This window comes from Taeniopygia guttata, chromosome 3 (genome assembly GCF_048771995.1).
Source record: "Taeniopygia guttata chromosome 3, bTaeGut7.mat, whole genome shotgun sequence".
Taxonomy (NCBI): domain Eukaryota; kingdom Metazoa; phylum Chordata; class Aves; order Passeriformes; family Estrildidae; genus Taeniopygia; species Taeniopygia guttata.
The window spans coordinates 22,206,851-22,223,151 of NC_133027.1; the positions used below are offsets into that span (position 1 = coordinate 22,206,851).

The following is a 16,301-nucleotide window of genomic DNA, read 5'->3' on the forward strand; positions in this document are numbered from 1 at the left end:
TGGAAAAAAGCACAACCTTTGAGCCTATCCAGTAGGATTCATTAACAAGACTTCTAAGGGTATGGTGATCCAATAGTTTTACACTTGACCCCCTGGCCAGTGGGGGTCTTTGCAGGAGCAGAGTATGAAATGACTCCTTTTCTTAAGTCACGTAGCAGCATCAGTGAAATGCTGACTGGGTGCTACTGCCAGACCCTTGGCAGGGAAGACAGACCATACCTGCCTCTGCACTGATGTAATAACACAGGTTCTAGGGCAGGAAGGGTTTTCATCTAGATGCCTTTAAATTCATGTGAGTTCCCATTTGGATACGACTGCTTTGTGAATTTCAGGCTAAGAGGAAGTACTTTCCCTATCACCACTGGCCCCATCATGTTTTCTGTAGATTTCTGCAATCTCTGCTACTTCAGAGACAGATCAGAATAAAAACCACACCAAAGTATCTGTCTGGTTTTTATGTGAAGGGAAAAAAACTCTTAACAACCCTTGCAGTTGATCAGCTGAAACCCTAAAGTACAAGATTTGATTATAGTCATTGTCTTAATGCAGAGCTGCAAGTGTTATGGGCATGTTGAGAACTTCCAGAAGCTGGATTAAAGCATCTCTTTTACAATGATATCTAATCTCGTCCTAAAGCTCCAAGCAATGGCGAGTCCACCAGCTCCCCTGGTAAGCCATTCCAATATTTAATTACCCTTAGTGCTAGGAAATTGAAATGTTGTGGAAAGGTTGAATTTGTCTAATTTCAGCTGCCAGTCTTCCTTTTGCTATGCCTTTTTCAGCAACACTGAAACTGCCCCTTCTTCAGGTATGTTTTCTGAACAAGTGTTTATGACAAACTGCAGTAACCTGCTGAAAGGTCTCTGCGCAGAGAAGCTGTGCTACCTGGCCTGATGAACTTATTGCCTTGATTTGCAAACCTGGCCTCTTTCATAGACTATGACAATTTTATCACCCCTATGACTACTAAAAATTTTTATACAGTAGTCAAGACACCTTTCAACTTTTCTTCTGGTGAATTTGATTCATTGTACTCTTTAAGGCTCACACTGTAAGACTGGTTTTCTGATAGCTGTCCTAGGAAACCCTGGTTTTCAAAAACTATGAGAATATATTAATGTAGAATTTTGTAAATGCTGTATATAGAAGTAAATTCCTTTTTTCTTTGTACATAACACTTCCTTCTTAATTCTCCCTTTTTAAGGATTTAGCTACAGTTCAGGTTACAATGATTGTCTGTGTCAAGCAAATCAAGTGGTAATCCTAAAAAGTAACTGAAATTTGAGTTGAGGAATGAGCATTTTTTCCCTAGCTTGATGTGGCTAACATGAGATTTGAGGTATAAGGGAATGCTCTCATGGCAGCATATGAAATCTAGCAGTTTCAATCTGGTAAAATCTGGGGGGACACTGAGTTTTGGGTGATAATTAGTCCAAAGAAGAATTAGCCAGGATGTCACTAATGAGTGGGATGAAAAAAAGGTTAGAGACTTAAAGCCCCATTTAAATGCATTCTTCAAATTGCATCCCTATAACCAATATCTTGTATTATCTCATTTAGAAGGTTAAGAATGTACCTTTAACACAGCAGATCTCCATGGTGAAGAGAGTTAATAGCAGTTGTCTGCTTTGATTTCCAGCTGTAAAGCATGCCTATGAATCCTGTTCTGGATCACATAAAAATTAGTTAGGTGCCACCTGAGCTAGGAATCTACAGAAGGTAATTTCAAATGCACCTTCTGCATCTCTGTTGATATTTCTTTTAATTCAGCTTTAGCGTGTAGTAGCATGCAGTTTTCTCTTTTCCCTGCTGCCACCCCAAAATACCCAACTGGTCAGTAAGATCCACAGACTTTGTTTTGCATTGTGTTCATGATGAATGCTGTTTTGTTGGAATTCATCTGAATAGGCTTGAGATTTTCTGAAATACTCCAGAGACAAATATTTTTTTTTCTTTTTTTTCAAAGACTTCTTCACTGTTAGCAATGTAATGCTGGATTTCAACTTCAATATTTGGTTTTAATTTCTGAAAGTCCCTTAGTAGTCTAGGGAATAGATTCCTGTCTCCAGCACTGTCAGTAAAACTAAGATAGCCCTAAGTGGAATGAGCATTCTCAGGTCTTTGAATAATAGCTAAAGCAATGATAGGAACTTGGCATGTGCAGTCCCGTGGGAAGTGTTTAGAGAAAGAGTGTCTCAAATGCTAATCAAATATGAACTCAAAATATCCTTTCTCATTCCTGGGTGTATCCAATCAAGGTAGTGTTCAGTGACCTGCTTATTTTCCAGAAGAAATAACATTTTGTCCATATAATGAGCATCATTTCATGATTAGTTAATGGCCCATTGAACTACGCACTTTCACAGATCTGCTATGTCAAAAATTTAAATGGACATTTCATTCAGTACACCAGTACTGGGTATTGTGGTTGAAATAAAAATTTATCTGTGAGTGTCTTCACAGCTATATTAATTGCAGTTACTGTAGCATTTGTGTCAGAAGCATAGAAAGTCTCATCTTTATGCTTTTTCCCTGCCTTTGCCTAAAGTATGTGTAAGGCTGGATAGAAAATGAAGACTGGATGGCTTAGGACAAATAACACTGAATGGAATTCAGTTCAAGAGTATTCACAACAAAGTTCAGTGTTATTTGAGTAGGGCTGACAGATTTTAAGAACAAATTTGGAGAAAATACTATTTTGCAGCTGGCTTTGGCTAATTACCATCTCGATTTTATCTGGGGAAATGCTTAGCTAGTGAATTGAGTCTGCTAAGTGTGGCGGGGTTTTTTCAATCTTTCTCCTGAATTTCAGCAACAAAAAAGGTAACATCTGTCAGCTTATGCTGAAGACAAGCCTGAGTAAAAAAAAAAAAAAGCAAACCAAAATATAAAATTAAAGTCATCAGAGGTTAAGAGGATGGAGTATGATGAACTGATAAACAAAACAAAACTAAAAAGGTCACTCACAGCTGAGCTCCTTTTGAGCTTCTGTAAAATTGAATGGACAGAATCACGAACTAAAAATAAGTTATCTTGCATTCATTGTATTCATCTTGAATAGATTTTATCCAAATTCATAACTTTTGTAGTTCTGTTAATTTCTTCTAGTTCTGTGTTTGCCCTTTGACTTTTTTGTCTCAAATAAAAACCATGAGGAGAAAGTTTGTGTCTGCCCTATCTTGCCTTCAGAGTCTAAGTTGGGATGTAACTGTGCATAGTCCTGCTGTTCAAAATATCAGGCTTCCAGATGAAGCTGCAGGTAAAAAATTACAATTGTGTACCAACATGAAAACTCTGCTCTGGGAATTTGTACTTGGTGGGGGTGGGTAGAATATTAAAAATTATTTCAAATTGATTGAAATTTTTTTAAAAATTTTTTTCTGAGCTCCTTCAGGCTCCTGGTCCAAAATAGCTCATATGTTTTCAGTCTGGGTTGCTCTGGAGCCTACCTCTGCTGGGTCATTGAGCAATGAGGATTGCATGTCACTGAGCACACCTTTCCTGGTGTGGGGATACAGATGTGCTCTGGGGAAGCTGGGCTGGGGCATGCACAGAGTGCTGGTGTGTGCTTGCTCCAGAGTGCAATGCAGTCATGGAGTTACAAAGATGGGAAAAGAAATGAAAGTACCTAATCATGCAGGAACTTGGCAGTGTGATTCATTCCTGTATTCAAATGTTTATTTTTATATCCTCAATTTCAGCTGTTTAGGTTCTGCCTAAATATACGCAAAAATGGAAGGGATATACACTTTTCTTGAAAATACGGCAATTTCAGAAGTGAAGGAACTATATACTCCTGAACTTAGGTGTCTCACAGAGACATATGGTATTGATGCATTGTCACATGAATTTGTTTTACTCTTTAGAATTACTTGGTCTCATTTCTTTGGCTCTCAGCTATGATTCATACTTGTTTAACAAGAACTGTATAAAGAGCTGTTGATATAGAGGTACTGCAGGTACTACTAGTAATTTCTTAGCCATTTATATAACATAAGTTATACAAAGTCTTAAAGAGTTCTGCACAATTCTTGATCTTGTTTAATGTGAAGTTAATAATTAATATTTAGTTAATTTAGTTAATAAAGTGCTTTTAATTATTTCCTTTTTGATATTTTATTAATTATTGGTTTTAAGTGCTCTGGGGTATTTTATGTTAAGGGTACAGGATGAATCACAGTAATTATATTCCTCAGTCATTACCACCAAACAGAATTTAAAGGAACTAAAATAAATTTAAAAAAATATTTGGACTATACCAGGTCCTGCAGAGCTACATGGTGTATCTCTGATTTGCAAATGCATGAAATCATGTCTTGAATCTTCTTTACTTAATCATGTCTTTTTAGAAATACCTGAATTGTAATTATTTGAAAGCAGCAAGAGCTACAGTGTTTATGATATTGGGTGTGTCAAGTGATCCCAATGTTCAGTTAAGGCAGCAATTTTTCCAAGCTGTCATTCAGCTATTCTGAACTCTGCTTTTAGACTGTGATGCTGCAGGTGATTGTTGCAGGGCTTCATAATGTTAAGAGAAACATGTCAAAGGAAGATTCTGAAAGGTTAAAGTCTCCTAAAAGAAGTATATTCAGATATTTTAAACTATTAGTCCACAAGAACACATATGAAGAAAGATATCAAATTCAAATTTGAGCCAAAGGCAAATCCTTAAGGAGGATAATTTAATTTTTAAATTGAAAAGAGGACACCCACGTTGGTAGTAGAAGCTTTTCTTCTTGCAAGCTTTGCCTCCTCATCTAAAACCTGCTGTCTTTAATTTCCTCATTTTGATGGCATGGATTAAATGTACATTGTTTTCACAGCTAGATATAGAAAATGCTTTTAATTCATCAGGTAGTAGCTCCTTAAGTACACAAATATTAAATATACTGTATTGATGGGGTTTGTATTTACTGTTACTATGTACTGTCCAATATTAATCCTTGGCTACATCTTTAGGCCAACTTGTAGCAGCTGAAGGTTGTACTTAGAATATTTTACAAAATAAGTAGTGGGTATTAGTACATATTCTTCTAATACATATATAAAAATATATAAATTTTACAGGACACAATATAAATCATGACTGTTTTTATCCTTGAGGCAAATTAAGTGGTTCAGCAGCACTTTTTAATGAATTTTAGTTGTTTGCTGTATGCAAAAAAAAAAAAAAAATTTAAATTGTTTCTATTTTTGTTCTAATTTTTATAGGTATTCATTAATTAGATATAATTTTCCCTAAAATAATATCATATCAGAATGCTTTTTAAATTTATAGTTTTGAAATATATCTTTATTTCAGACCTTTAAGTTTTTCCTTTTCTTGAAATGAGCAGTTGCAGCTGTGCATTACAAAAACTATCCAAGGAGAGTAGATGTTCAGATTATTTTCTATAAGCCAACAGATCATGCCCAGAAGTTTTATGTATTGCATAGATCATAAGTCAGGTATTTCTTTGCTGTTATAAGATTTTGACAATAAAAAATCATACTGCTAATTAAACACATTCGTATGAAAATAATAAATGACACTCAAAGCTAAAATGCCATAAGCAATCTTTACTACTTCAAAGTAAACTTGTTGACAGAATTTAGATTTTATTTTTGACATTGTTTTAGAACTGTTCCCTTACTCAGTTTTCAGCCAAGGAAGTGATCATAATGACCAGAGACAATAGGAGCTGGTGTTTTCCTTGGTTGCCTCTACCTTCTGAATAAATATGGCTGTGTTTCCTATTATCATAAATTTTGGAGGTGGTTGTGTAAGACTTATCTATCAAGATCAGTGACTTGTGTATGTGTGTCTGATTTTAATGCAAGACTAGGCACTGTTAATTAATATGGAGATGACGTTTTACAGTTCTGGTGGTTAACAACCTTTCAGAAAGAGAAGTTACTATTCTTGTTAGTTTGGCAGGGATACTCAACCTCCCTCACAGGTCAAGAACTGGTTATTGCTGTGATTATGAGTCTGTCAGATGGGATTACAGAATTTGGTCTGTAGGGTAATAAAGGCTCATGCACTATTTCAGAGCATAATCTAATGCTCATTTATTGCGTATGTTCAACTGCAGGATAAAAATAATCTTTTAATAATTACTCTGGTAGGTGTAATGCTTTTTTCTTTTTCTATCAGCTGAACATTTAAGCCTTCATCAAAGTGCTAGATCATACATGATTCATTTGTATGAATGAAATGATAGTCAGGTTGTACATATTTGTTTGGATGGACGTAGAAATAGAGGATTGTTTTGCTGTGCCAGGATCTTTGGCTGTAAGAAACTTTGCATTGTACATGGAAAAAAGAAGCTAACTGCCATGCTTACATTTTATATATTCTTTAGAAGAAATTCATAAGTAGAATGCATTGCATCTTACTCTCGATCCCTGAACTGCTCCTGACAAATAATCATGTAACCTACCCACAGGACAAGTGATTGTGCTCCAGCATCACAGCTTCTTTTCCAGCTACCTGTGCCAGTTTCTGTCTTTAGTGCACTTGCCAAAATTAGAAAATAACTTAGGAGTCAGATAAATTATCTGCATCCTAATATCATGTGTCATCAATTCTCAGCGGTGAAGTAAGAAACATTTTTTTTTAACCTCCTGCATAATTTTGTAGTAAGGAAAATCTGTGAGGAGGTCAGTGCCTTAAGGTCCATGTCAGGGGCTCAGCTCAGGAGAACTTCACAGACAGAGCCATCACTTCATTACAGAGTCTATCAAATGCAGTGTCCAGTATAGCTTGCTTTCGAAAACATCCATTTCCCATGGACAGGTGGTGATTCACTTGCTGACATCAATCAGATTTTGCTTTCAAAAGGAATTCTTCCACCCTCACTGAGAAAATAGTATAAGGCATTACTCTTTGCAAGGCAAGGATAACAGACTGCAATCCTATACTTCCAGTAGGTAGAAATTGATTGTGCTCCCTGTGATCTTTCCATTGAGACCACAGGCTACTCAAGTGTGAAATTTCAGTGTAGCTTTAGTGAAAATATTAGTTCTGTTGTCTTTTTAAGTTCTTATTTCAAAATTTTTTCACAGGCTTTTAAAAAATTTATAAGTATGGAGCCAGATGTTTTTAAAAAGTACTTTAAGGTGATTCAGATTAATAACAAAATTAATGGAAACACTGGGGAAGCAAAAGACTTACAACTATGGGAGTGTGTCAGCGGTGTGTTAAATTAGTAACTGTGTGTAGGCTCAATATGAGATTTAACAGGTGCCCCAGATATGGTGTGCTGACTCTCTGCATTGAAGTGAATTTTATTTTGGTAACTGAGAGGAGGAAGGAGAGAAAGAAGGAATTGGCCAGCTCCTTCTGCACATTCCAGAAAGAACCAGGCTAACATGAAAGACAGGCCAGATTCAGATGCCCTTCACTGGATCTCCTGCACAGCAAGCAGAACTAGATTTGTATGCGGTGAGCTGAAAATGGTAGAGAATCCCATAAAATACAGGTGAGAAGAAAAAGAAGCATTGTTCTGCATCTGTAATAAAATCTATGCCTTCCTCAGCATTTCCAGCATTTTATCTGTTTACTGTATTAGAGTCTTAGAAGACACACTTGTGTATTTCATAAACTGCAGTGACAATGAAGTCTCTAGAATAGAAAGCAGCTATCTTAGCTAAATTATGTTGCCTGTTGCTATGGAAATGGTAGCTCACGAATTTTTATGCAAGTGCTTGAGGTACAATACTTATGACATCTTATCAAAAAACAAGGTTTATACTTCATCTACCATCAGGTTTTTGCTTTACTTTAATGACAATACTGGACAGTAATCCCAAAAAGCAAAGGCTGAAATAGCAACCCATTCCATGGAAATATCGTTCATCATAATTAACTGGGCAATTTTTGAATTGCAATGTAAACAGGAAATTATCAGCTTTGAATCTGATTTATATAGCTATTGCCAATGTTTTGAATACATATAGTTACAGGAAAATGCAAATAATTTTAAGAAAATATTTTTTATTCTGCATGTTGCAATTAGACTCTACCTGTCTTCTTTCAGTATCACCATTATATAATTTCTTGTTTTAAGTCAAGATGCGGCAAAAAACCCTCACTATTAAGACAGGATTCAGAAATGAAACCCAAGCCCTCATTAGTTGTATACAAAACTTCCTTTCCTGTCACGTCTTATAAAACATTCCCACTAAATATAGCCAAAAATTTGTTTTCTTCCTGCAGAGAATTACTTGCATTCTCATAACACTTTCCACATCATGTAAGCTGCACCCACTGTACCTGTTTATTTCTTCCTTCATAGAAAAGTGTTATATTTGTCTTGAAATCATAGATGGGAATTCGAAACTCATACTTTCCCCATTATTTTAGCAAATTATGTAGTTGCTAAATAAACAGAGAAATATCTATCTGCAAGAGATCAGAAACAAGCCAAGCAAAAGAAATTGTCCCTGGAACACTACATTTATGTTAAGCATGTGATCCTAGTAAGGTAATTGAATAGTATAAGATGAAAGCAATTCTTTAGGAATATGGAGATGCTGTAGTGTCTTCATCTCAAAAAATCAGAGAGCAAGTACATCCTTGGGCAAACAAGGCAGCAACTAACACAAGACTAGCACAGTGTGCCTTCAAGCATTTGGTGGGTCATTGCTGGGATTTTTGTCACAGTAACAGAAGGAAATATAAGTAGTAATAAAAAAATGTTTTTTCCTCTCATTTTATTTTGATCAAACCTTCCTTTCCTCCATGTCTATAATTATCCAGCCTCATCTCTTGTAGGACCGAGTCATCTCTTTTTTCACATCTAGTCTGAGTCCCAGCTGCACCAGTCCAGTGAGCCATATTGCCCAGTGCCTGTTACTGCCTCTGCCACAGTAAGCTGATGCGGGCTGTGAGTTGAGCTCCCCCACTGGCCTGTGGCCATCCACATAGTTAAGTGCCGGAGCACTCCCTGTGTGTGTGTGCCTGGGTGTGTTTCAAGGACTCAGGCTGGCATTGCATCTTTCCCAAAAAACAATTTGGGTGCAGGCGTCTTATTAGTGGAACTGGAAGAGGGGATGAAGGATTGCAGTGGTACAAACAAGAGCTGTGTGGTGACAGCTGGCCTCAAAGCCTGTGTGATAGCCCAGACCTATTTCCTTTACACAAGCTCATGGTTTTACCCCAGCCAGCACAGCCACTCACTCAATCCCCTCCAAGGAGAGAGAATTGAAAGGGTAAAAATGAGAAAACTCATGTGTGGAGATAAAGACAGGAAAAGTAAAAGCTGCACACACAGGCAAGGCAAAGAATTCATTCACTACTTCATTCAGCTGTCCCCAGGACAGGTCTACAGCATGTGCAACACTGACTTGTGAAGACAGCAGGCATCACTCTGAATGTCCCTGCCTTCCTTCTTCTTCCTCCAGCCTTATGTCATGACGCTGTATGATGTGAGATAGCCCTTGGGTCATTTGGGATCACCTGTCCTAGTTGTGTCTCCTCCAGTCTCCTTGTGCACCCACACCTTCCTCACTGGTGGCATGGGGGCAGGTAAGCAGCAGAAAAGGCCTTGGCTCTGAGCACTGCTCAGCAATAACAAAGACACCCCTGGATCATCAGTTCTGTTTACAGCACAAATCCAAAACACAGCCCCATACCAGTTGCTGTGAAAAAAATTAACTCTACCTCTGCCAAAAACATCACAACATGCAAATAGGACCTATATAGATATAATCCTGAGCAACAGTCTGTACTGGTACAGAGACACTATCTCGTTCTGACTATTGCACTTGTTTCTGCTTTAACCATCAGATAGTCAAGTTTTCCCTGCTAGGGCCTGCACAGAACTGGGGGGCAGTTCCTCCCCTGGTATGCATTATTGTAATGACTTTGGAGGTAATTGAACCATGACACTTCACATTGACTAAGAAAAGGGTGCACTTCTCTGCCATTTCCCTCCCCTCTCTACCATGAGGATGACCAAATTCACCCACCCTCTAATATCTATGGAGCTTTCTAGCGATATTAAAGTCTGAGCTCAGAATATTCTGACTCATTTTTAAAAGAAAAGCTTACAGCCCTTCCTGCCTGGTGTCACAAACCATTTTCCTTGCATGATCTGATTTCTTTCAATTAAACAGGTTTTGTCACCAGGAACTTGTCTTTTACTGCATTTACTTTCCAGTCATTTCTGTAATCTTTCTGCTCTGATTTTTCTGTTACCTGTTGGCATAATTTAAGATGAGGTTGCTGTTCCAATTAAGAAGGTGACAGGGCTCTCAAGTAAGAATTTGCTTGATGTACTGAATTCTGTCAAGGTGGATTATAGCTGTTTGTTGATTGTTACGCATTTTAATTATATTAGTGAATTTCATGGTCTGAATAGATGCTACACTTTTCACTCCTCATATGCGCTAGAAAGTTACGCAATGTGTTATTTTGCTATTTAAGATCATAGCTTTCTTTTTTCTTGACCTCTCTCTCTGTTTTACTGCTTAGTCTTTAAAATATTGACTACAGTTTGCATGACCTTTTGCAAACCTCTCCAACACATTTGTTATGCAATACGAGACATGTCTGCAATAAAAATTACAGGTATGATGATATGAATGTTTCAATCTTTTTATGCCTTTGAAGGCATCTTTTTTATTTATTGAGACAAAAGCACATTTTGTGAACAAGATCTTTCTCATGTGAATACCAAAATCTTAGTCAATTTGCACAATACAACAAAGTATTTTTTCTTGAAATATAAGTGTTTAGTGTGTTTGAGATATTTTCCATACTTAGCTGAAGTCAAACCTATTTTTCCATCAGTGCTAGATATGCGAAGAATGCTATATAAGTTTCAGCCATGTTAAAACAAGAAAAAAATATAACTGTATTAAAGCATTTTCATAGTAGATTTTATATTCTTAATATTTCTAAAAAGTATACAAAATCCAAATTTTATAAATCTATAGACATTCTGGACTAGATTTAGTACGACTTGCTTCTGGATTGACTATGAAACTCATACTGTTCTCAAACCCTGATATTAAGTTCCATATCCCTAGGAACTGCACTGCTGATTTGCCTGAGTTTTTATTACCAGACTTTGGCATGGAAATTAGTATAAGCATAGCTGGGGCCCTGACTTTACAGGGCCTCCTTTAGAGCAAGTAGGGCACTTCTGGGAGCTGATTTCCATAAATTAGGCAGCAGAGAAGTACAGCCTGCAGTAGGACAATGGCTGCTGAAAATTCTCGGTTCTGAGTTTGTAGATCTGGATTTGAGCCTCTCCACAACCTGTACCCACATGGGTGTGAGAAAGAGGAGGGCAGTGGCCTTCACCTTTTGTGCCCTGCTTTCCACACTTTCAATTGCTCAGCAATATGGGCAGCTCTGCTCACACTGAGCACCTTCTGCTCTGGGTGAACTCTGGGCCAGGTCTCAGAGGGTTGCAGTGGCATGTTTCCAATGGTGAATCAATGCTGGGTTTACAGATTTGTTAGGCATTGTGGTATAAGGGCTCCCCACGTACTAATGTCCCTACAGGTATGAGTCATCTCCTGGAGGGACTTGGAAATAGTCTACCCAGGTAGTAGAGAATATTGGTAGTAACTACCTTCTAGAATTGGGTTGTCTTATTTGTTTTGCTTTGTAGTTTCACTGCTTTTTTTCCTGAAAGATAATTTTAAATAATCCTAGACAACTATTCATCTTCTTGAGTTGGGGCAAAATGAACAGAGTTAAAACTGACAAGGTTTGGTTGCAGGAAATGCCAGGGACTGGGGAAGGCAGGGGCTATGGGTATTTCTTTGCCGTATGTCACAGACGAGTGCGGGAGGTTGTGCAGTCAACTACCAAATCTGGGCCTTACAGAAAGACTTGTTTGGAAGAGGAGACAGCAGGGAAAACCTCTGCTTCCAAGTAGTGACTAGTGTATCTGTCTCTCATGTTAGTCTAACTATTCAGTCAACTATTAGTCAACTGTTTTTTCTGTACTGGAGATGCAGAACAAAAACTTTTGAAATTAAAAAGATTTATTCTTTGTGTTTTACTCAAGAGGAAAAAAAATCAGCTGGGATTTAATAAGACTTGCCTGGTTCATTTTGTTTTTCCTTTCAAAGATATTCACTTTGGAAACTTTGACATGATTTATTTGTACATTAAGTATGTGATTCTACATTTGATTTTCAGAGGTGACATTAATTCCACCTAACTCTAAGTATTTACACTCTAGGTGTCTCTGTTAAAGCAAGTTACCTCAGACTCTACAGTAAATGGAGAGAAGCAAGTACTTTCAGGATAAGATACATCTGACCTATGTAAGATGTCTGTTTTAAGATTAGATGAATAGCAGCCTATTCACCCAATAGCACTTTATCTCCACATTGTCTGTATATGGACTCAAGAGTGTTTCCAAGATTCATTTTGGCAGCCGAGTTTTGCTCTTTTTGAGCTGAATAAACACACAGGATATGTTCGGGCTTCTGAAGTACATGGAATTATTTTGGTAGAATTCTAGCTGAGTAAGATAAATCTCTTTTTGGGGTTTTACTACATGATAAGTAAGTGTTTTTTTTTTCCATCAGGTACTTTGCATAAGAATTGATAAGGTATCAAGTACACAGGCAAGTCTTGATTAACCAGGATAATTGATAAGCATGATGACACGCACAAAATTAGTTCCTGTTTAGGTAAATGGAAATACTGAAGTCTAATTTCCCATGAATTGTGCTCATTGTTTGACTTTTCATCCCACATAACAGCCCATATAGTGGCAATGTTGTTGCTATCCTGCAACTGTGTGAGCATTGCTCTGCTAATACCCATGTGCCATCTGGGCACTTAGCTTCTGCCAGCTCTGGTGTCATGCCCTCATTCTGCCTAAGTGGAGTCACTATTGTGCATTTTCCTATTATTTTCTGATTTTCACAAACTGTTGCTAGTAATTTTTATTCCCTTTTAAATTGGGTCTTGAGTTCAGAGTTAGTTGCAAACTGCCAAACCAATAGACAATCTGATTGCACAAGTCAGGTCTTCTTAAAATTCTATGCCAAAAGTACAAATAAGGCATATGTAAATAAGAATATGTAGTGAAATGGGAGTTGCAGACTATAATATTAATGATGCTCTGGAAAATGGAGGTGAAAGTCTTTAAATTCATACTTATTTGTGGTAAGTCTTTGTAACACAGTGCATAGGTAGGCAACTAAACATGGGGTCAGTCTGTACAGAATTTCCTTGGGTCGGTGTGCAGCATAACAAATATTTGGGTGGAAAAATGCCAGATTTAGTAAGCGAGAATCCAGTGTTTGAACTGTTGTTATGGACACTCATTGCCAGTAAAGGAGGCTGGATTGGACATGGTGTTGATAGCAGGCATGGGAAATGCAGCTGAGAGGGGACTTGGGGGATCAGCTCGTGCTGGCCCCAAACTGCCGCCCGCCAGGCGAGCAGACACAGAGCCAGGGCAGGGCCAGGACCTCGCTGCTCTCAGCCTCCCCTTGGGAACTCTTTCAATGTTGCTCCCACCTGTCTCTGCACTGGAGTTAGTTCGGCAGGCAGTGGAACTTCTGTCCACTGAACCCAACTTTATGCTCCCATTCTTTGCTTTTTGTATCTTTTTGCATAATAAATTTTAGCTGAGCAGATACATGATCTTTTTTAACACAAGAAGTTTGGCAGATCCTCAGGTGGATAAACAAGCTTAATAGTATAAAACCCAAGTTAGATCAACTTAAGATGGCCAAACCTGGCTCCCACATTGTAATTCATGGTAATGGTTCCTATAGATGTCTATACTTATGGATATTTTGCTCAGGCTCTGAGCTGGTCATTTGTGAGCAAGTTTCAAGCCAAAAAATCTTGCAACCATATTTAATGTGATAGAGTTTAGTGCTAAAAAAGCCCTGCTAGGGACCGAATTGAAACCCAGCACTGTGCTAATGACAACTTACACGGTTATCCTGTGGAAGTTGGCTCCTGCATAATCATCAAAGCCTGGCAAAATTCTATACAGAAATCCTCAGTATCAATAATCTCATGCTGTATTTTACCTGCAGTTTGTGAGAAGGAAGAGCTGGCTGAGACATTAAGCTAACTAATAAGGCTTGCAGAAGAACAAGATTCAGGAAACATCATTAAAGCAGATGATAATTGTGAACAACACCTCTTCAAATATGATCTTTAAGACTGACTAGAGCACCACTTAAAATGCACTTTTAAAAGTGGGCTCTGTATCCAACTGCCTGAAAGAAATCTCACAAGTACTTCTACAGCTCTAATCATGATGCTGTGCTTTTCAGGCCTTTTTTACTTTTTTTTTTTTTTTTTTGTTTGCTGATCCTGGCTTAAAAGGTCAGACAAGTAACATTCATTACTTTGACCTAGCAGCATCAGGCATTTGTTGCAGTTAACTCTGGAGCTATTATTCTCTAAACACTTAGAGGGAAAGATAGAAGACTCAAAGTCCTGACTTTTGAGTTTTCTCATGTTTCAACAAAAAGATTTTTCTATTGAAAATGACACAAACTATGTCTTGAGTCTATCAATAAGTCTCTAATGTAGGGTGGGAGTAGAAAAACAGGAACTGGCTGCCAGAAGCAATTCTTAAACACCTAGAATACACAAGTGCATTTTAAAAGCATCGGATTTGGGATTTTGAGTGGTTCTCTTTTATTTTTCTGTGTGTTTATTTATGGAATAATATCTCTCTTTAAGACTTAATGAAGTTCCTCTAACCTGTAAGGCATCAGGCTGAATATAAATTCACATTAGACATTTTAGTTTTGTCTCCATAGAAACTAAATTTTCAAATGTGTTATTTTTGTCTTTGGAGTATTTATGTGCCTCAGAATTTGAACATGTACTCAGAGGGAAAAACTATTATTTCAAAAAAATTTTGTTGTCTTATGGACTATCAGCAGGTGAATGAGATGTATTTGAATGACTGGTATGGCAAAAATAAACTCTGGAAAAAGAGAAATTCAGAATTCTGTACTGAAAATAAACTAACTGTAATGTTTCATCAACTTGAAAAATCTGTAAAGTGAAATATATCAAATTTAGAATGTCCTGAATCATCACTTTCTTGCAGTTGTGCCTTTGAAATCCAACTGAAGTAAGGAAGTCCATTGAAGGATTGATATGAATACAACTGGGTGAAATTTAATCTCAATTGATACTTTGTTTCTCAGAAGAGAGATTGCACTTTCTCAGAATAAAGGAAAAACACCACTGCAACTGAATTAAAGTTCACATTATTTGACTTTATTTAATATAGAGTTTTACTGCAGAAAAACTGTCATTCAAAGTAGAAGAGCTCAGAGAATGAAGAGCTTCAGCTCAATAGCAGAGAGCTTCAGTTGCAGCACTTCAGAGTGGCTGTTTTCAATCTTGTGACATAGAAGAAGAGTTGGTGTTTATGTTTACTGGTTTTATCTGGATACAGATGATGTCTGAAATTCACTTGCTGGGTGCTGTTACTGTACTGAATCAGTACATACTGGTATTTTAAGGGTCATCACTTCCTAGAAGGTACTGACAATGCCTCTTTTTGGAAATAAATATAATTTTATTACATAAAGAATAATTAGAATGAGTTACAGTAAAAATACAGCAATGTCAATAAAACCAAAGACAACATGAAGCCATATTCTTTTTGTCATATAATACCTTACATTCATTTGCTGCTTTCTGTTGTAAATCAGAAAGACAAAAGAAAGGAAAGGGAAACCTCAGGAAGTGCAGGAAAGATGTTAGCCAGAGCATAGTGACAGACAGGAGGAAACCCATACAGAGACAGAAAAATTCTACATAGAGCACAGAACAAGCTTGATATTTATACACATGCTGCCACACAAACACAAGCACTCATTACATCTTCATAGCAAAGAACTTCACTGCCTCCAAGAAACAACATGGTAGAGTCTTTAATGTCTCTTCAAAGGCTTCAGGTTAACTAAAGAATTGCAACACATTTTGTCTGGAGGTAGCAAAAATCCATGGGATAGTAAAAAACAGTTTTAAGAAAAACACGGTAAGCAGAGTGTCATGGAGAGGTACACTGGAAAAGAGGTCAATTAGCAGTGGAAAGAAGTATATTAAATTATGTGTTCCAGTGCACTCAGTGATGTGCCCCTTAATTGTATGGTAGTGTCAAAAAATGCCATTTTATAGGCTAAGTCCAATTCTATGAGGTTATATTTTCTTAGGTTATACAAAGTAATTTTTTAAGGCAAGTAAATTTGTGTTTTCAAATGAACAGAAGGCAATCTATTTATTAAACACACTGAGCAAAACGCAGATGCTACGAATGGTGTGCTATGTCTATGCAGAAGGTAGTCACTAAATC

At 37.3% G+C, this 16,301-nt stretch overlaps 1 protein-coding gene across 50 annotated transcripts in view; it reads left to right on the forward strand.

The window, feature by feature from the left end:
- DLGAP2 (DLG associated protein 2) overlaps nt 1-16,301 on the forward strand; it is a 447,444-nt gene that overhangs the window by 296,507 nt on the left and 134,636 nt on the right. For 12 of the 50 annotated variants that reach the window (XM_072926408.1, XM_072926407.1, XM_041714766.2 and 9 more), the window contains one exon: nt 550-669. The exons of the other annotated variants lie outside the window; for them this stretch is intronic. The gene's annotated coding sequence lies outside the window, so the exon portion shown is untranslated. The remainder of the gene's footprint in view (nt 1-549; nt 670-16,301) is intronic. 50 annotated transcript variants of the gene reach the window in all.